General features: G+C 40.3%; 1 protein-coding gene across 20 annotated transcripts in view; it reads right to left on the bottom strand.

Annotated features, from left to right (window-relative positions):
- TPK1 (thiamin pyrophosphokinase 1) overlaps positions 1–21,829 on the bottom strand; it is a 324,434-nt gene that overhangs the window by 205,568 nt on the left and 97,037 nt on the right. For 4 of the 20 annotated variants that reach the window (XM_040547196.1, XM_040547194.1, XM_040547207.1 and 1 more), the window contains one exon: positions 4,967–5,109. The exons of 14 other annotated variants lie outside the window; for them this stretch is intronic. The gene's annotated coding sequence lies outside the window, so the exon portion shown is untranslated. Of the gene's footprint in view, positions 1–4,966; positions 5,110–10,021; positions 10,027–11,907; positions 11,913–21,829 lie in introns of those variants that run through there. 2 more of the 20 variants (XM_040547197.1, XM_040547208.1) reach the window with 1 other exon arrangement.

Raw genomic sequence — 21,829 nt, 5'->3', positions numbered from 1 at the left:
TTCTCTGTCAGTCCACAGTAGTTTCCTGCTTTGCAGCTGGACACTGGTCTTGCTAAGGTGCTTTTAAACTATTTTAACTAGGTTTATTCTTAAGTTAAGTTGTCTAAAACTGAAAAGGCTTAGCTCTTGTCACTGGTATTTTAAATGTGAAAGTGTCCACAGGGCTTTAAATAAGCGTGATGAAGAAGGTCACCTGCTCTCAGGATATTCAGGTGAAATTAAAAGAGATAAACAGGTGCTTTCTAAGCTGCTATTACAGGTGCACTTTTGTGTTGCTGCAAGTTAATGAAGGACTGTAGGACTATTCAGCACTTTCTAGGATTGTGCCCATTAGGGATGTCACCAAAAATTCCTCTTTTTTTTTTCTGCCTGTGGTGATTAGCAGTTCTACATACATACTTCCAGCCCACAAGCAATTTACAGTTTTACAAATTCTTAAATTGTCTGTGCATCCAAGAAAGGCCCCTCAGCTACCAATGTCTTGTACCTGACTTCTACACAGTCTTTATCGCTCAACAAACATAAAAGACCAGGAAAGGTAAGTAAAAGGTTCACCAACACCAGAGCTGGCAGCCTGCTTTTGTATGGAACGGATTATGAATCTCAGATGAAAAATTACTGCACATCTAGCAAGGTAATTATATGTTTCCTGCAAAACTCCTGAACGTCTTTAATCACTCCACTTTGAGCTGTGAAAGTCATAGAGATCTCAGCTAAGCAGAGGCAGGATTCATTAAGCAATTAAATATGAAAACACTACGAAGGAACCAATGTGCTGATGAATTAGGAAACATTATTCTTTTCTCAGCGCGTTCATTCAATACCAAGATAACATGGTCACATAGAAATGAAACAATGGGAAAATTGTTTAATTTTTCCCACAGACAATAGCTTCCCCTCCACTTTATCAAAAAAAATAAAATAAAAAATAAAAAAAAGTTACACAATCCTCAAATCAATACCTTACTTAAACAAACAAAAACATCCTAAAAAAAATATTAAAATCTCAATGCTCACTTTGGAAAAAGAACATAAAAAAAGACTAGATCAACCCTTTTTCAAAATAAATTCTTAGGTACCAAAAAACACAAGTGCAAGCAAAAAAACCTCGGAATATCAGTAAATATACCAGGAGTAATGTGCTGTCAGAGACAGAGGTAAGAGAGCAACTATGTTTTCACTAGACTGAGTTTCTGGACTGTCTTCAGGTACAGTTCCATGCAGAGTTCATTACAATGATTCATATTCAAGGCTGCTGGGTTTGAAGTAATCTCTTGTCAGATGTTAGATTTAATATTCCTGCAACCCTCACTTAGTATATGATTTTCTCTTTTCTTTCCTGTCATTCTTCTCACATTCTGTCAAGATAGGGAACTCTGGTTCTTGCCAAGCTGCCTTATACCCATGGTTGAAACATGCTCTGCAAGCCCCAGCAGTGGGAGCAGCCCCGTGCTGTCTCGGAGCTAAAAACAGAAGGACGGAGCCCAGACATAAAACAAAGTACTTGTTGCCATCATTTACACTAAAATCTAAGTGACCTTTTTATGACAAGGCTATGTGTCTTGATGCCACTGGGGAAAGAATTGGGAAGAAGTTTATTTCTTTTCATTTCCTCCTTTTTACGCTCTGCTTGAAAAATGACAGCTAAACCAATAATGTAACATTTAATCAGCTTTTCTTTTTGCCCTGAGCATACATCTATTATTACCAGGTAACAGTAAAAACACTGATTGGGATACACACACACACACACCAAAAAAAGGAAAAATGCACTAAAGTGCATGATGTTAATCCTTTCTTCCTGCTAAACTATTTGTTTTGATTATCTTTAAAGAATAATTTGTCACATCAAAGATCCTCACGAACCAAACATGCTGCTGAAATGTAGGAGGTAGGTTCTAAATGTGCCTTAAATAGTTTCTTTTTCAGGGTGAAAAGGAGTCCAAGCTCTCCACGATCACAGTTTTGCATCCTATTGCTGGCAGGTCTCCCAGGGGCTGGGCGGGATCCTGGTTTGCAGACAAACATGCGAGTGCCCCCACTGGGCAGGGACCTGCCCTGGACCGTGGCTCTTCCCCGGGACACGTGCAGTTGGCACCTGAGGTCCTCATCCTCACATCAGTGTGCCATCCTTAAGGGAGGCTGTGGGGAGCTGGGGTCAGCCTCTTCTCGCAGGTAACTAGGGATAGGACTAGAGGGAATGGCCTCAAGTTTTGCCAGGGGAGGTTCAGGTTGGAAATTAGGAGACATTTCTCCTCGGAAAGAGTAGTTAGGCATTGGAAGGGGTTGCCCAGGGAGGTGGTGGAGTCACCATCCCTGGGGGTGTTCAAGGAAAGGTTGGATGTGGTGCTTAGGGACATGGTTCAGTGGGTGACATTGGTGGTAGGGTGATGGTTGGACCAGATGACCTTGGAGATCTTTTCCAACCTTAATGATTCTCTGAGATAGAGCCCGCGGTGCTGGTGCTACTCCCCTTTAGGGCCCAGACTTGGCCTAGAGTGATTCCACACTCCTGCGGCCTGCACTTGGGTCACACGCCAATCAAAACGCCATTATTTCTTAAGACTGAGAAAGGTATTACAGCAGGAACTAACTGGCGCGGGGGCTCAGCACAACATGCTGCACCCCCTCCAAAGGACGGAAGCTGTCAAAATCGTGGCTGTTGTTAAAGATCTTGGGACCAACTCTGAGACTGAAGCTGAAACCAGCGCTTTAACAACACTCAGAGCTGGGAAAAGCAGAGCTAACCTCGTTTTGGAGGTGGGAAGGTGTATGATGACCTTACAGTGGAAAAGAAACATGTAGAAGCAATGCCACCATTAATTCCTCTGTTTTCTCGTCAACAACTCCATCACCACTCGCTATAGATACAAATGCTTCCCATGTAACCCCATGACCACTGGTGAAGAATCTGCTTAGCCTCAAACATCAAACTGTATACAGACACCATGCCTGCTATCCCTCACAATGTATCCCATCAGGTTGCCTGTCAAATACCATCTTCTTTTATTGCTTCGTAAGTACAATACCCCTCACTAACAAAACTTTATTGTAACTTGTCTTACTGGTGTCCTAAACCTAAAACAAACACATACATCAAAATATAACTGAATGTAAAGTAACTGGAAGTGAGTGCGGTGAGATTTTTTTCTGCATCCATTACCTGACTTAGCAAGTTAAATGGAGATGCTTCAACATCAATTTTATTTCTGAAGTTTTAAAATTATATTGTTTAATAATTCAGGGTAACATGCACTTCTAGCTCTGAGTGCAACTTTTTATTTCTTCATTTCATGTTTTCCATTGTAGCAACATTGATTTCTGACACAATGAAGATAAACAGCTACAGAAGTGATGGAATAACCCAGCTGTTTGCAATTTTAATTGCCAGCCAGAATTGTTATCAGACAAACATTAGAAGCAAACCAATTCTATTCTTACAAAAAGAAAAAAAATCAAAAATATTTTTTATTAGTTTTAGAACATATACATTTGCACAAAGGACCAAGCTGTAATATGAAAAAAGCTCATTTTTTGGTCTTGTGTCATTGATTCAATGCTACCAGCAGCAATCCCCATGCAACCACCACTCCCTGTCCTACAGTGAACAGAAGATGGGGCAAGCAGGGAGGCAGCATATGGAAAAGGGTGGCTGGCAGCACCGAGGCGGCGAAGAAAGAGAAATAACCTCCTGCTGCTCAAGACCACCAACAACACTATGTTCCTCATCAGACCAGAGTTAGTGCTACTGTCTGTTCTGCTTCCACTGAACAATATACATTAATAATTCAAGCCAACCTGCAAGCGTAAGGCATTGTGCGTGATAAGTTCATATTCATGACTATGATTAAATATTTTCAGCTAACACATTTATATTTCAAATTTTGTTTGCCTAAATTGGATTTGCAGTAGTCTACAACTCATCAAAAAAAGTAATCACACACTTATCTTAAATAGCACAAAATGTATTAATTCTCAGGTTACTAAAATACACACCATTCCTTAGCAGCATGGAATAGATTCCCAGACAACCGTATATATCACAGTAACAAAAACTTTTGTGTGTTAAGGAAATTTCAGAACATATAAAAGTCAGAAACTCTATTTTTTTTTTAAAGTAGAATATTACAATGCATAGATTTTTAAACAAATCAAGCTTGCACCAACACTTTCTTGAAAAATTGTGTAAGCTATTTAAAAGAATAATTTTACTTTAAAAGCCGTTTGGAAATATGTGTCAACAACAACAACAACAAGAATCCTAATCCATATGAAATTGCTTTCTGTAATGTATTTTCTAATGTCTTTACAATATAGTTGCCCTATAGCCATACTGTGTAGTCTTGTGTATAGATATTTTTCCCTACTCTTAACAGATAAATGGTTCAATAGATTTTCAACCAAACAATAACAACAGTAAACTAATAAAAACAGAATCAAGAGAAATGGACAAAAGAAGAAGGAAATATTCACTCTGAACATCAACAACAAAAAGTTTTATGGGGTGTTCTTTAAAGGCAGCATAAGCCAACTTAATTTGAGAAATGAGCACGTATTTTGAAACTAGACCAAATTAAGTTAATACTTTAAAACACTCAAAATAAGCCAGCATCTTGGAATTTCTTGTCTAAAACACTGGTAGATGGTAACAACTTCTTTAATGACAGTTTCACCCCTTGTATTTGACTGACCCACATGCCTTGTCTTTTCTCTTAACTCTCAAATTTTGGCAATGGAAGTTTTCCCAAGAAACTGGAAATATAAAATCAACTATGAAGTTTGTAATCTCACCTGGTTTATTTCATATGTGCAATAGCTACAAGTACATACACACTGGTATTTCCACTAACAAAGACAAGAATGACTTCAACAGAAGTGACGGATTTGCACTGATATAGCTTTGGTACTGGCACCTAAACACAGCTCTAAGAATGAACAATAATTTTGATATTAAAAAGTATTGCACCTTTCAGGAGGAGAAGAGTTCTGCATCAGGACTATCTTGATCCCCCAAATCTTGCCACACAGAATAAATCTAAAATGGAAATAAAATTCTTCCTAGGTACTTTCTTTATGCCAGATCTTCCAACAGTCACGAAGGAAGGTCACCTAGTATAAATTAACAGACAGACATGACAGATCAGGTCTACAGTGTAATTTTGTCAAACATTTATTTATTTTGTTATTTGTCCTTTTAAAAAGAGTAGAGAAGTCCATAATGAAGAACAAAATACGATATTTTCATTTTTAAAATAAGAGGTCCAAGTCAACATTTTCAAAAGAAACAGTCACCAAAACCAATCACTTTGGGGAAGTTTTTAGTTATATTGATGACCCAACATGTTAAATCACCACAGGACACAAAGACGATTTATTTGGACAGGCAGAGTCAGCGACAAGCCAGGCTAGAAATCTGAAAGAATGGAAATGTTACTCTGAATGCAAAATGGTATTTCTTGTCTGAACCGAGAGGAAGCAGAGGCTCTGTGCTCTCTGGGGACAGTGACAGGACCCGAGGGACAGCAGGGGAGGGTCAGGCTGGGTGTTAGGAAAAGGTTCTGCACTGAGAGGGTGGTTGGGCACTGGGACAGGCTCCCCAGGGCAGTGGTCATGGCACCGAGCCTGACGGAGTTCAAGAAGTGTTTGGACAATGCTCAGACACACGGTCTGATTTTTGGGTGCTCATTGGTGACCCAGGAGTTGGACTCAATGATCCTTGTGGGTCCCTTCCAACTTAGGACATTCTATGGTTCTATGAATTCTCTGCAAATAGAGCAAATGGAAAAAAAACAATACCATCTTCCCTGAACAGAAATATCAAAATCCATACGGAAATAGTATGGTTATGAATGAAGATGGCTTAGCAGCAGATTCACAGTTCATAAAAGTGATGAAGAAACAAGTACATTGATTTCAAAACCTCCCTTTAATAAGGCTGTGAGAGAGCCTCAATATGAAATTTCCAAATAAAAATATTTCTAGGAGACAATCTAGAATTTATTGAAAAAAACTTTGTTCTCAAGGGGAATAAACTTCCACTCAACATCTCTCCTCATAGCAAGGCTGTAAACAGAATCAGAGGTTGTGCTTATAAAATACAGTCTGTGTATCATCCACAACGTGCCTGTGGGAAGATCACCAGGCTGTACCAGTTTTCAAGGTGTCCTCTATTCCTCCCTCCTAGATAAGAAAAAAATCACTGCCATCTGCCTTTTGCCAAGAATTTTCATTGAAAATTTTATATTCGGGTTCTCCTGAGGATACACACTTAAGACACAGATTTCCAGAAGGCAATGAAGCTGAGGAGTATAATCCCATGAGTTCACCGAAGCGCTGAGATGTTCCAAGCCTAAGTCATCACTAAAAAGTAGATGCAAAACCAAAAGCTTCATGCACGCTGTATTAGGACCCAGTTCAAAGCCTATACGAGTTGGCAGTTTTACTGCAAAAACTGATGAGGACCTGAAAGCTTACATTGCACTGGATAGCAGTAAAACATAAGATTACACTGTAAAATAACTTTACTGGAGGTAAATCCAGCCTTTCAGATGAATTTTAATAGTGAGAAGTTCACAATTTAACATCATATTTTGGGGGATATGAGATTTAGGTATTATTTAGAGAACCACACAATTAGTAATCCCTTTAGTATCAGTAAAACATCAGATCTCTCTAGTCTGCCATGGAAACTACTGAAATGCTAAAACTTTAATTTTGATGTTCTTCCACAGCATGTGATGGGAAAGGGAATTGTGAGGATGCTGTTCACTTGCTGGCCTCAAGTAACTCATTTGAGGTAATCCATTTATAGATCTTTGTGCCAAGCAGACACAGCTCATTCCCTGACTCTGAAACAGCATCTTGGGCAGTTCCCTAAGGTCTCCTAAAGGGAGAAAAGCTTAAAATGAACGGAGAGGTAAAGTCTCAGTGGGGACTTCAGTCCCTGCATTTTGAACTGCTCAGTGTTTTAGAAAAAACTTGTAAACTTCTAGACTATTCAGAATATATTTTTAGTAGCAGATTTGTACATATCTCATTTCCAGTTACAAAGATGATCAGGACATTGCAGGTGATTTTATTATCAAAATGCTATAGGTTGCTGCTTTAGGCTTTTAGTTTCCATCTGCTCTGAAGATAAATAGCCCTAAAATTGCAATACGAAAGGACTTCCTGCTCTTGTTTTGGTTCATATATGTATTTATTTTTAAGAAGAGAGACTGGGTTTAAGTCTCTCTCATTAAAGTCTGAAGTTCAGAGGTGAATCTATGGAAGCTATGAAGGTAGGTATTCTTTGTTTTGTTTAAATTATCTGCTACCTAGCTGTATTATTTCCCCTACTTAAGTAATGCTAGCATGGAAGCATTTTGACATCCCTTGATTTTAAGTCAAACCAACTAATCTCAATTGAATACAAACACTGGCCTCTTCTTTGGGGCTATTTGCTCCTTGTAGTTGAAACCTGTGCATTCAATAAATAAAACCTTAGATCTAGCACACCTGAGCTTATTCTGAAAATCTTCTTTAAGAAACATATTCCCAGTGAAATAAGCAAACAAACAAAATCCTAAGACAAAATCTTGCTCAAAATGTAATGCATTACACGTGATATCATGTTGGTCTTTATTATAAAATGGTTCAATGATTCAATGAAAACACCCAAAAAACTTCATAGTAGCTGTGAATCTGACTGGAGGGAGTATTCTTTTTAAATGTTGCTACTTAATTGAAAATTATCACCCCTTCAAATTTTCCATAGAAACATGGCTTATGAGTGTGGGAGAAAAAAATTAACCTAACTATATCTAATATATCTTTATTTAAATCAGCCAAATGTTGACCAAAAAGAATATCAATATTCTATTTAATTTACAAGCTCTGTACATAATAAACACTTCCATATCAGTAACAAAAAATATCAGAAGACAGGATGTTCAAATGTGATTTAAGTCACTGCACCAATCCCATGCTACTACCTACCACATGAGCTGGAGATACCAATTTAGAACATGTAACATTTTTATCTAAAGTAGTGTGTTCCTGCACTTGCCCTGGTTTAAACAGGCATTCACAGAATCATAGAATCATAAAGGTTGTAAAAGACCTCCAGAATCATCTGGTCCAACCATCCCCCTACCACCAATATCACCCACTAAACCATCTCTAAACACCACATCTAACCTTTCCTTGAACACCCCCAGGGATGGTGACTCCACCACCTCCTTGGGCTCCCTGTTCCATTGCCTGACTACTCCTTCTGAGAAATGTCTCCTAATTTCCAACCTGAACATCCCCTGTTGCATCTTGAGGCCATGCCCTCTAGTCCTATCTCTAGTTACCTGTGAGAAGAGGCAGATCCCCAGCTCCCCACACCTTCCTTTCAGGTACCTGTAGAGAGCAATAAGGTCTCCCCTGAGCCTCCTCTTCTCCAGACTGAACAACCCCAGTTCCCTCAGCCGCTCCTCACAGGACTTGTGCTCCAGGCCCTTCACCAGCTTTGTAGCCCTTCTCTGGACATGCTCCAGGGCCTCGATGTCCTTCTTGTAGTGAGGGGCCCAAAACTGAACACAGTACTCGAGGTGCAGCCTCAGAAGAACTTTGTTTGACTTGTTTAATATCTTTTTCATCTTTCACAAGTTCTTGGAGCCTACAGTATTATTAGTCATTGGGCTTCAAAGCACAAGAATTATACAGAAGTCAGTCTTTTCACCCAGCTCTTATCTCCCTGCTCACAGGAACAGCATTCCTGCCTTCCCCAGATGCTCAGTTCTTTTCCCTCTCCATCCATTCTTGACCAGGTCCTTTGTTGGCTTCCCTTGGTCTATGTAGGGGAATTCGCAGACTGAAGCCTTACATCTTGAAAGTTAAAAGAGCATAAAAAACAGCAACAACAACACAACAAGCATACATTAGCAGGTAAGGAAGGACTTTCCTCAATTCACCTTAAATATTTATTTTCTCTCTACTTCTTATTAGTTTACCCTCAAACATCTCCACTGGTCATGCATTAGCTAAGATACCTGAGGTCAAGTTCAATCAAACCAATTCAGCAACAGATAATTTAGAGCAGAATCCTTCCTCCTAAAAGGCTTAGTGAAAGGAAAACAATTTCTCTTGTTCTTCATTTGATATTACATGACTAAGCCCCTAAGGTTGTCAGCTGTCTTTCTGCAGTATGTGTATGTAAAACACCCGACACAGCAGGCCTGTTCAACCTAGCAAGGGGCACAAATAACCATGCCCTAATTTCATGTGATACTATCACATAGACTTCGAAAGACATCTTTGATTCCATGATTCACAAGGTGCTACATGGTACATTTGTACCATTAAGACAACAAGCATAGTTTCTCCAGTGAAGAACAAGACCTTCTGTCTCAGTGTTTAAACTGCAGAAGGTCTTGCCACCTGCTTGAAACAGTCACCAGAGCTTATAATACATTTTGTAATTTGTTGTTTTTTTTTTTTTCCCTTAAAGATGCAACAATTCCTCTGTGAACAATGAAAATCTGATCAAACTGCCATCTTTATAAGCTAAACTAACCTTCATGTGCTTTCATTTACCTTGTGTACAGGTGAAACTGAATTGTATGAAGTCACAGCTCAACCTATCAATAATTCCCTGGCAGAAAAAAGTGTTTCAGAAATTTGGTTTAACAGCTAGCTTTCCTGCCTAAGAAACATTTGATATTGTTGCTCTTTTAGTAAATCAAAATCAATAGCTGTGAACAACTGCAGTAGGTTAAACTTCCCTTTATGTGATTAATTCTTCCCTTAGCCAACCCTACTCCTAACTTCTACAGCTTTAAAAGGCTTATCTGGAGGGGCACAGAATGGTATTTGCTTTTAAGCCATGCTTTGAGGGGTTCCTGTACACAGCAGGTCCTCACCCTCTGAGGAGGCCTCTGATTTCAGTGCAGCTACCTGGGCTGAGTACAGCATCAGAACTCAGACCATATTGCATACTTACCAACCTGTCTGAATAAAAGGTACTTCTAACAGTTCAAGCCCTAATGCTACACACCTTTGCTCTTTCTCTTTTCATTGTCTCTACTGAGCACTAATAGCCCCCCCCCTTTGGCATTTCATCCATTCCCTTTTCAAAAGCCACACATCACCTCATCAACTCACAGCAGCACAAATACCCCCTGGCAGCCTCACTTTTCATCGCACATATTGTATTACATCTAAATGCAGTTCAACTCCTCTTCACCCACTGTCTCCATTGCCTCTTCTCTCCCTCCACCTGTTGCTTCCTATTTCAGAGTCTGCTTTAGGAACTGCACAATTATTTTACTTCACTTAACATTTAGCAACTGTGAGAACAGACAAAGTAGAAAGCATAACCAGAAAAGCACGGACTTTGTAGCTTTTTTGTCCAAATGTATCCATAGAAAGAAGAAAAGAAGACATGTTCCCATTCAGTCAGCAAGAATAAAAAGGGAACTGTCATGCTCTTTCTATCAACATGCAATAACCTTGTGCACTGTCCCACCACTCGACCAGCAATGAGACTACCAACCTGAACTGTTTGCGTGCCAGCAGTTTCTCAAAGCCCGTACCAGGCGATATTTCCTGTCAAATTGCAGGCGGGCACAGGATGGAGGCCAAACAAGCCTTTGGGTCTGTTCTCAGTGAGCTGTGGAGGTGGCAATGCTATCACTCATGCAGCCTTAAGGGCTTTCAAGAAACTGGAGAGCAGGGGAATTGTGTGTTACCTTCTGTCTACTGCAAAAGACTCTGCCTCCTCTTTGCAGCAGACGAGGATCACTGTGAGAAGTCACTGCTGACCCTAGCACTCACCTCTGCTACAAACTGCAGACAAAGCCTTTGCAGATGGAGGAGACACCTACCTGCCCCCAGAAAGTATCAATCTGAATCTGAGATTAAAGAACGGGGACAGATAGGAAATTTAATTATATCCTTTTTTCTTCCCGGGCATGAGTGGCAGATTTCCTCACCTATAATGAAAACAACAAGCAGTGTTTAAAGAAACATTTACTTCCCGAGACAGCTTAATTCACCAGGGCATTCCCAGTATTTCCTCTTCTAAAGCGGAATGACAGCACACATTCAACAACAAAATGATGTAATATGCATTTGGAAAAAAATCCAAAAACAAAACCCCCAAACCACTGTTCTGTTACAATTAAAGATACCAAGAAAGAAATGCCTGCATAAGAGGACATAATTAAAAATAACTGTATAGAAAAAAAATCAAATAATTAAAGCTACCCTTCACATTATTCTTGCAGTCTGTAAGAGAGGGATGTGCTACAAACTTCAATAATATTGTTTGGAACATCAGTCATTTTGCTCTTGCTGAAATTCATTTTTGATAATGCAATAGTAACATCCCAGGAATTATATTAAGTTTCTACTTTGTATTAAAGTAGAATTGTATTAGCATGGTAGAGTATGTGTATCCCTGCTGGGATTACTTTCATGCTGGAAAGAACAATGTTATTTTTCTATTACTGAAATAAGTTATCTATTTTGACAGTGGAAAATATATTTCAGTGAACTATAAACTAACAAAACCTGTCATCTAGGAGAGTATCAATAAAGTTTTTCTTATTGTGTATTTTCAATTCCTAGCCAGCAGCAATTTTGCTAATTTTTTTGCATGAAGTCATTTGATTTACAGCACACCTATGAGCCCATATACTGAAGTTAGCATGTTCAGTGCAATAATTCTTCCTCAGTCCTTGACCAAACTGTTGGGAAATCTGCCTGAGGAAAGAGCAAAAGATTGAGATTGATAGATTTATGTCTTTTAGAACAAAAATCAAGTGTCCTCATTCCAGGATCTCTTTTGATCCAGCCTCTGCCTTTGACTACATGCACCCTAAGAGTGAGCCTCAAAGAAGCCTGGGGAGAGGGAGAAATGGGGAATTTGAGTTAGCTTACCTCCAAAGACATCTGTACTCTACTGACATCATTTTCCAAAGTAATCAGGACCAACCTCCAAGCTGTAGGATCACTGGTTTCCATTAATCTTTCATAGTGCTTAGTGAGCCAGAGCCTTCTCTAGCTAGCCCTAACCCATCCCATCAATTTACTGTCAGGGCATCAGAGAAATGGTTTTAAAAGGTGGTGGAAGAGAAGAGAGTCACCTTAGCTGATAAAATCTGCCTCAGGTACAAGGTGCAAACTTCCAGATGTGAATTAGGGAGGCTTTCAGAGACAGGCCTGACTGTCTCTAAGCCCCAGCAGCCCCATGAATGGATTGAGCTCCACCCCTCCCCCCCCCCCCCCCTCGGCAAGGGATCAAGACCATGGTCAGCAATGCAGGTACTTCAGCAAAGGTTTCAGACACATAACTAATTCAAATCAACATGAATATTTCCAAATGTACACCCTACTATGCCATTGCTGATGTGCAATTTACAGTGCATTTCACATCACTTCAGAGGCTGACCAATACACTTTCTCATGCTGAAGCCACACATCACACCACACTTGAAGAGGAAGGGAACTTTGATCAAAAGAGATTAAATTATCATATATGTGGTAGAAAAAGCAGCATGGGCATCAGATTTGGGACTGGCTAATTTATACCATAAGGGTTCTAGCTTCTGGCCTTAGGCCTTTTATTTATTTATTTATTTTAATTTAGTGAGAGAACAAGACTCAGGAAGAAGAAAGGGGACTTAAGTGTATTTTAGAAAAGCAACTAGCAATCAGTTTGGGGCAGAATGCTACCCCTTTGAGAGAAGGACAAGCTTTATGACAGGTCTGCCTGTGGCAGCAGGTGTCGCTGTAAGGCAGAGGTATCACAATGAGTAAGGAGGCACAGGCAGGAGAACAGAAGCAGGCAAAGATGCTTTGCATTACGTGGTAAGAACATGGAAATTCTTGACAGCTGGTAGCTATGCACACTTTTTGTGCTAAGTATTTCGGTTGCAAACACGATCAAGCAGCAGATTGCTAGTATACACCTGCTTAAAGAAAAGTATGGAAACTTTTACTTCTGTGGTAACAGCTTGCATAATGGCATTACGTGTGGCTTTCCATTTACTTACTGAGTGCTCAGTTCTTCTCCACACATTAAAGAGTTTACTGCTATTCAGTGCAAACAGAATCCCATGCTGCACCCAGTTAAGCACCTCTGGCACAAGACTGATGGTTGATCCCTCAGAGAACAGCTGGCAACTCCTGAAATGGCGCCTTCAAATTCTTGCAGTGGTTACACCCAGCTGCTAGATTACACTCAGCTCAAAATGAGGACCAGAAATCCTCATTGCTCTGCTCTTTGCTTTCGTGCCATTTCAACCAGAGGCCGATGCTAAGGAGCACCATTTTTGATCTGCTTCAGGTCCCGTGGGATTCACAGATTCCCAGAAAGATTGAGGTTGGAAGAGACCTCTGGAGATCATCTAGTCCTACCCCCTGCCAAGCAGGGTCACCCAGAGCACATTGCACAGGATGGCATCCAGGTGGGTTTTAAGTATCTCCAGAGAAGGAGACTCCACAGCCTCTCTGGGCAACCTGTGCCAGCGCTCTGCCACCCTCACAGTAAAGAAGTTTTTCCTCATATTCAGCCAGAACCTCCTGTGTTGGAGTTTGTGCCCATTGCCTCTCATCCTGTCACTGGGCACCACTGAGTCTGGCTCCATCCTCTTGACACCTTCTTTTCAAACACTTAAACACACCAACCACATCCCCTCTCTGTCTTCCCTTCTCTGTGCTGAACAGGTCCAGCTCCCTCAGCCTTTCCTCATACGGGAGATGCTCCCATCCCTTAAACATTTTGGTAGCCCTTCACTGGGCTTGCTCTAGGAGCTCCACACCTCTCTTGTACTGGGTAGCCCAGAACTGACCCCAGTTATTCTGTAAGGTGTTTCAGTCCACACAGCCAGGAATGTGCAGGGACTGATGTCTTCCTGAGAGAAGGGGTTTTGATCTGCCATCAAAGAGTCTCTCCTTCTGCTCCTTCATGCCCGAAACAAGCCTTCAGTTACTGCTGGCACACAACAACAACAAAAGACAAACAAAACCATACACAACCCTTTTCATCTACAGCATTGAACAACTTTACAACAAAACTGCCAAAGAAATTAAGAACTAGCCTTTTACTACAAAGGCTGATTGGGCAAGAGGGGTGGTTTAGATAATTACAGTGCTAGAAAGATGCTAACTCATAGCCCAGAGACTGCTAGAACAATGGTGCTAAAATTTACTTAGGAAGGAGTGCTGTTCCTCCTAAGGAACAGATCCTATAAGACCTGGACTTGCTCTAATGGCTGTAGGCCAGGGATAGAAAAGTCAGTGCTCTGACCATCACTTCCAAAAACTACTATTAGAGGTGCTCGTTTAGTTAAAAAATAAAAAGAACACTTTTAAAGCAGAGTTATGCTGTAGTAAGAAAAGGCTGTGCGGTGACTTAAAATGAGGCAAACACTGGGGTAAACCCCCAAGGTGCAGGTCTCTGCACCACTTGCAGCCAGCCAGAGGATGGTAGCCCCTGGCTACCCGTATGAAAGCAAACAAGACACTTTACTATGTCTTCTCTTCCTCTTGTCTTTTTTTTTTTTTTTTTTTTTTTTTAATATCAACAGGACTAGGCTTAAGAGATTTGTGCTTACAGTAACTGGCACATTACTGGCCCTCTCCAGGTGATACCGTAATAAAAACAAGTCAGACAAAGCACAGAGAAAATGGATAACACAATTTCTACAAAACACACAATACCAACTGGAAGCAACCTCTAGGTTGCTAATGCTAGTCTCTAGTGCAGCGGCACTCTCTTATTTATGTCTGCACAATATCTAATCAAATATAACCTCTGGAGAAGAACCTCATCATCTCCTTCCATTGCTCTACACGTGTAAGATCTCATTTAATGTCTCGGCAAAGATCCTGAGCTGTGATCTGCAATGAACCGCATCTCTGCATGACACAGCTGAAATCCTGGCTCTTCGCAGAAGCCAGATGCAGATTTTGAACTGGACTCTCTATAACCTCAAAGTCTTTTAAAGAGATTACTATTTAACAACATATATACAGCATGGTACAGCTTAGGTAATAACGATTACATCTTTAATCACGGACCTGTCAGGAGCTGAAGCCAGGAGAAGGGGAGGCCTTTTGTTTGTACAGTACCAGCAGAGTCACCTGCGGAGAAGCGAGCGGTCAAAGCCAGAAAAAAAAAATGCCCAGATGATGTGTTTTGTGGTAGATTGGAGCCAGCCGACTGTGACTGAGGAGCTGTGGAGGAGATGACAGGCTGGGCAGGCTAGGACTGGGAGCACTCAGTGGCAGGAGGGAGGTGAGGGTCATGCCAGGGGGGCTTGCAGCAGGCTTGGGCAAAGCAAGCAGAGCCCGAGCCCTGCAGGCAATGCTCAGGATCAGGAAAGGCACCTTTCATTGCTGTCCTCACCTAAGGAGGCACAAGTAAAGCCCAAACCGAGAAAACAGACTGAAGCAGGCTCTGGAAAGACCCGACAGCAGCTTACATGTCTGCCATGTGAAGTGGCTTTACAAGAAGAAAGAAAATCCTGCAGAGCACATCTGGGGAAGAAAAAGGCTGTAGAAAGTTTCACGTCACATGAAAGCATAACATCAAATTAACAACTACAGTCCAAAGGGGCACCTATTTTATTTAAAAACTGGATTTTGACTGCAATTTTTTTGGGGAAAGATGATAGAATTGCATGGCCTGTTAAAATTTGACCTTCCTTAGACTTAAGTAATGGGCTTTTGTATACATAATGGGAACACACTGCTTGCAATATCCATTTGATGGACAATTTCAGGGAAATCTGTTCTGAAAACATGTTTAGTAGTAAAATCAGAAACCATTTTCAAATTAAACACTTCTGTTTTAAAGTATATATTTTTTTCTTAACAAATTGTTTGAAGTAATGCAGGGAAATACAATCACAATGTAGAAAAAAAGAATATAGCGTGTGCAATGAAAAAGAGAGGACCACTGCTCAAAATGTTCAATGTATTCAGTACATTTGAAAGACTTCTGTTGCTTGGAGTATTAAAGCATGTTAAATTTCCAGCTTTTTTTTTTCCATGTATTTACTGTTATGTGGCAACACTAAACTACTTGTCGTTTTAGTAGTTCTGTAATTTAAAAATATTTTTTTCCTCCCTTCTGTCTATTTGCACGTACTGCTTTAAAAACAGTTAACATTTTAAGCTATCAAACAGCAAAGCAGCCCAAAAAGCAAAACTGGATTTGGTTATCATCAAATTCTGGCAATTGCCAGAATAGCAGAAGTATGCCTTGTGGGTGAAAGGCAGAGGCTTATGCTCCTGTAACACAGCTCGTTGTAGTTTGGCCCATATCCCAACCCATATGGAGCTCCGTAATAGAATGAGCCCTGCTGTGTTAAATTTTATTTATTTTCCCAGGAGTAAGTCATGTCAAGTTTCCAAGGTGTGCTACCACTAGACATGGACAGCCACATATGCATGGTTTGTTCACACCATGCACATTCAGCCCTTGATTCTGAGCCACCTGTTATCACACTGAAATCCAAAGGAGTTTTATCAGAGAGAGAGAACACAAGCCAATAGTGAGAAGATAGCTGAAAAGTCCATTTTTCCATAGCTTTGTTGGACAAAGTACTAAGTTGTGTTTCATTGTAATGACTGGAAAAAGAAGTCTGCTATTGGCTGAAAGCATCAGCCTGTACTCTGCTTTGCAGAGTTTTCTGCACAACCACGAAGATGAAATTTTACCCGGAAGCAACAGATTCTGCAGACATGGAAAAGCACTGTGGGATGCTGCTACCCTTCTTAGGATCTGGCACTCAAGACAAAGAGTCAATACAGTAAAAAAAAGTCTCTCCAAGACACCTGATAAACCTGAAAACCATGTGAATACAATTCAGAAGTGCAAGCAAGATAGAAGAGGCTACTGAACCATAATTTATGTTTTCACAGAATCATGTTAAAATATACATTAAAAAGTCTTTCATATCAGCTCTATTTGTGGGAGGATATCATCTGTATCAAAAAGCTACTATGACCTTGACGATAAGATCAAAGTGTCATCTTCAGTATCATCCATGGCATCCTCTTTAGTGAGGTTTCTATGTTATTCATGTTCCATTGATACCAGGTACTTCAGCTGCACCTTCTGCACATATTTAATAGTCTTCCCAGCAAGCATATACTCCTTTTACCCAATATTAACACAAATCAAATGCATTTCTCACATAACTGTTATGTTTGGTGTCATAAATAGGCTACATAAAGAGCTTCTTGAGCCAGAAGTCAAGAAGCACCAGACTGCTTCAAAGTGGAGCGTTTTTGAGATATTACAGATTGAAACATTTCTTTTTAATCTTTTAAACCACATTATAATGATACTGTACCTCAGGTTCAGAAGAGTTGGGCATGTAAGTAAAATACTATTCAAGGAAGTTGTAACATTGAAAGTGATTAGAAAATAACAGCACCTGTTCTAAACTTTACTTTACTTTTCAACTTAAACCAAACAATGAAGGACAGACTAGAGGATATTTTCTTTGTCAGCACATGAGATAATTAACCACTCCAGTTCTGTCTCTTTAACTCTTACACTGTAGGCATTTGAGAACTTCTAGTAGAGATCTTGGCAGCTGGAGCCTGTATGGGGAAGGGGTCTTCTTGGCATTGTGCTCTTGTGCTTAGTGCTTGTCCTTTGTGCTGAGCATCTTAAGCTTTCAAAGGAGGTAGCATGAGTTGGAATCTAGATCCCTAAGGAAATTAAGCATGTGCTAAAGTGTTAATGAATTCTGAATTGGTGTGAATGTACATGTATATAAGAATTACTGAGCAGGAGGGATTTAAACATATGCCTGAACTCAAGCATAAACTTCAGTGACCTGTTGATTTCTATGAGCATACAGCAGTCTGGCAAAGGAAAACACACACTACTTCATGTATGAGTGGAAATTCGGTGGGTCTCAGAGCTTCCTACCATATATTCTGCACAACTGCATCTTTAAATAAAATACTGATTACCGGCATCTCAGATTTTTTAATAGAGAATGCTGGCCTGAGAGATGTGATGTCCTCAAGCCATACCATGCTGACGTCAAGTCAATCTGAAACAGTCCACTTTGGCAATGATTCAGGTGCGTCACATGGTATTTTCCTATTTCCTTCAGAAGAGTTTATAGAAGGAAATAGTATTATTTTATTACTGTTTCTTATTATTTTTGCTGACAAAATAAGTCAGCTTCTAAGAGAGGAAAGAGCAGTTTATCACATGGTGGGAATATCTTGAAAATATTCCTGTATTTTCACTGCAGAGCTCAACAGTAATATAAGGGAAACAGAGAGAATCTAGCTTTAACCAAAATTTCCTATTTCCTCTGACAAACTAAGCAACAGAATTTGTTACTTGGACAAAGTTGTAGGGTGTGATTGGATAAAGTAGGAGCCAAATTTATCTATTCCCACCTCCTCCCCTTTCAAACACAAATATATTGCAAGCCTCAGAATACCTAAGTGTAAACCCTACTGCACTCCTGGTTTTCACAGGGTTGTCTCCAAACCTCCCTTTCACCCCTGATATATTCAGCTCACCTTGAATCTCTTGACAGGATAATCTTAATGTACAAAGAAAATACATATTTAAATCCCTCTCCTCCTAATCAAATCTGAATAAATAAAAAGCCATCATTTAATCATTAGTCTGAACCAAGAATGACTAATATAGACACAGAAGAAGTCTAAGTAAACAATTTTATTTTGTGTCCTCCCTCCCCCCCAACTTAAGGGTGACCATTAAACTCCACTTTCCTCTGCCATTTGAGAGTTATGTGGTAATCCCAAACACATGAAAATAAATTGTTTACTCCACCTCCTCCTCCTCTGTGTTCTCAGTATTTATGGTGGTTGTAACTTTGGTATTCATAAAGAGTGACAGAGAATGCAGTCCAAATGCAGCAAAGTCAGCATTAACTAATAAAAGGAAATCTCATCACAGAAGGAAGAAGTTAACAGCAAACTTAAAACCCATCTGAAATTAACACACAATCCAACTCACAGTAACATTGCAGTACATTCAAAGCAAATTCCCTCAAGGCGTGCTGAACTTAGAATGAGGGAAGAAGCGAGGAGAAATAAGCAAAGTGAGAGAAGCTCTGTGTGCACATTTATATACATATTTTTTTCGTATTAGCATAGCTACTGGACAAGCCCATTTCCTACAGATTTAAATATACAGCTTTAACATGTTATTTCTTTTATTTTTTTTTATTTTTTAATGTATCATTTTCACCACAGCTTCTAAGTCATTAAACTTAAGACAATCATCTGAAAGAAGAAAATTAAAAAAAAATGTTTTATTTTTATTTTTTATTTTTAACAAAACTAAATCAAGCAGAACTTCAGTTAAGTCCCTTTTCAAAAGAAACTGGATAATCCAAACAAGTTTAGCTCTCATAAATTACTTTCAAAGTGAAAGAACATTAAAATGATTCTTTCAGTTCATGTAGATCTACCAGCATTTTGTATTTTATTGCTGTCTATACTGGGATCCTCTACTTTCACTCCAATATTTCCTTCTTTAGCATAATAAGCATTTTGAATCTACCAGAATCTCTAGGGACTGCCTTAAAAAGAAAACAAAAAAAAAACAAGTCCTACACTGTTTCTTTATATATGCACATAAAAATTGACTGTATACATATTAAAATTGCATACACACTAGCAAGTTAAAGATTTTTAGCATTTTTTCTAAAGGGAGAACAAATGTTTTGTAATTTATGTAAAGTTCCTTTAGAAGCAGAAAAACAGTATCTACTGTCAACACTGCATTTTTGCAACACCAAATGCAGTTTCAGAAATATTTTGATTAATATTTTAGGCATATGGAACTTGATATTAACTGTGGTAATATTCAATGTAATAGGTTATGCTAAAACTACTTGAAGAATATTAATACAGCAGTATTTATTTTTGAGGCAATAAAACAAGAAAAGCTCCCAAGTGAAAGTTCTGCTCTTTCAACGTCTCAGACAAATACCTTTTGAATTATACTCAACGAGCTTCTTTTAATGATCATAAAAGCTACTTTAAAACATCAGTGTGAACAGCATCCCACAAAGAGCAGCCACAATCAGGGCTCTGTGACTTCACCAAAAAAAAAAAAAAAAACACAAATATTTCTCCATGACAAAAGGCAGCTGAACTGGGTTAAAGGTGCACAGGTCCAAAGGAGGGTAAAAGGCAGTAAAGCATTAATGATACGCCACCACCACTAAGTCAAATTCAGGTCAGATTTTGAAAATCATTCACACCAGTAACCCCTGCATGCAGGATGAGCCTCATGGAAAACTCAGGAGGACAGAGCACCAACCTCCTGTGTCCTCTAGCCAAAGACACTGCCAAGAGCCTTCAGGCACAAAGACCGAGCATCTGACATGAGTTCCTAGATAAAGGCACAAAATACTCCAGGCATCTAAGGATGCACAACTAACTTCAGAGTTCACCACATACATCAAAAAAGTGCTATCTGCAAGATCATTCCATTTTCAGATTGGCAACAAAGAATCATGGAATCATAAAATATCCCAAGTTGGAAGGGACCCAAAAGGATCATCAATTTCAACTCCTGGCTCCACACAGGACCACGCAAAAATCCAGCCATATGTCTGAAAGCGTTGTACAAATTATTCTTGAACTACAGCAGGCTCGGTGCTGTGACCACTGCCCACGAATGTGTCTCCTCTCAGCTATTTCATGGCTTCCTTGCTCCCTTTGGCTCCTGCTATTTTGTAAAGGCTACTGGTACGGACCACATGCTTAGAGGACTGGTGGTCAGCTCTTTGGGTTAGATTCCCACGAGCTCAGCCAACTTTGGATACCCTGGAGAGGATGGAGATCCTGCAGGCTCTGGGCATAGGTTCCATGTCTGAGCACCCTTACAGGGATGATCTTTTCCCTTTGCCTAGCTGGGAGTTGTCCATCCTCCAGCATGGGCTTGCTGCCTCTCATCTTTTCACCACTGAATGCCTCTGAGCAAAGTCAGGCTTTATCTTCTTCCACGTTCCCAGTAGGCATCTGTAGTCAACACTCACGTCCCCCCCAAGCCCTTTTTCATTAATGCTGACCAAAGGCAGGTCCCTCAGCTTGCCCTTGGATGCCGTGTGCCTGGGCCCCTCCCCAGGTTTGAGGACCTGGACTGGGCCCTTGTGACATATGGTAATGTTTTACCTGTACTGGGGAGACCAGAAGGGGACACAGGAATCCACAAGCAGACTCCAAAGTTCCAAAAAAGAGAGGGAGACACATACTGGTTTGCTTTTTCTTTTACTCTTGGTTGCTTTTGCTTTTTTATTATTTTTATTATTTTGCATAGTTATTTAGAACTCTTTATTTTCCATTCTTGACAAAGAGTCCTAATGAAGCATCTACACTGGACCTCAGCGCCAAAGTCCAGCACTTCTACCTGTTGGAATGGATGTCTTCTGCTTCTCCAGAGGAACAGCTGGCTCTGTAACTTCTGTGGCACCACCTGGAGGCCCCAAGGAGCCTGGGGGACCTCTGACAGACTCCTCCTGTTTTCCCTGGCACAGCAGCTCAGAGGATGCCAGTCGCTGTCCTCCTCTCTCCCTCAGGGCTCAGTGCAGCTCTTTGGGAAGTGCTGGACTGGGGAATGGCAAAGGAGGGCTCCTCCAAGCCTTAGCTTGAAGAGTTGCCAGGAGGCAGATGTCCCCTGTGAGTCCACCAGACGTTCATGGACGCAGGGCTCTCCTGGCTGGTGGAAAAGTGCCTGATGGTCACTGGCTGAAGGGAGTGAACCGTTTGGTCGGAAGAGGAGAGCCCCTAGCGCTCCTGTGAATGTTCAGGTGCTGTCTCTTTGCAGGCAGCCTGCGCA

This window comes from Cygnus olor, chromosome 2 (assembly GCF_009769625.2).
Source record: "Cygnus olor isolate bCygOlo1 chromosome 2, bCygOlo1.pri.v2, whole genome shotgun sequence".
In the NCBI taxonomy this organism is placed as follows: Eukaryota; Metazoa; Chordata; class Aves; order Anseriformes; family Anatidae; genus Cygnus; species Cygnus olor.
Note: the sequence above shows the minus strand (reverse complement) of the source record. Positions and strands in the feature narration are given on the sequence as shown.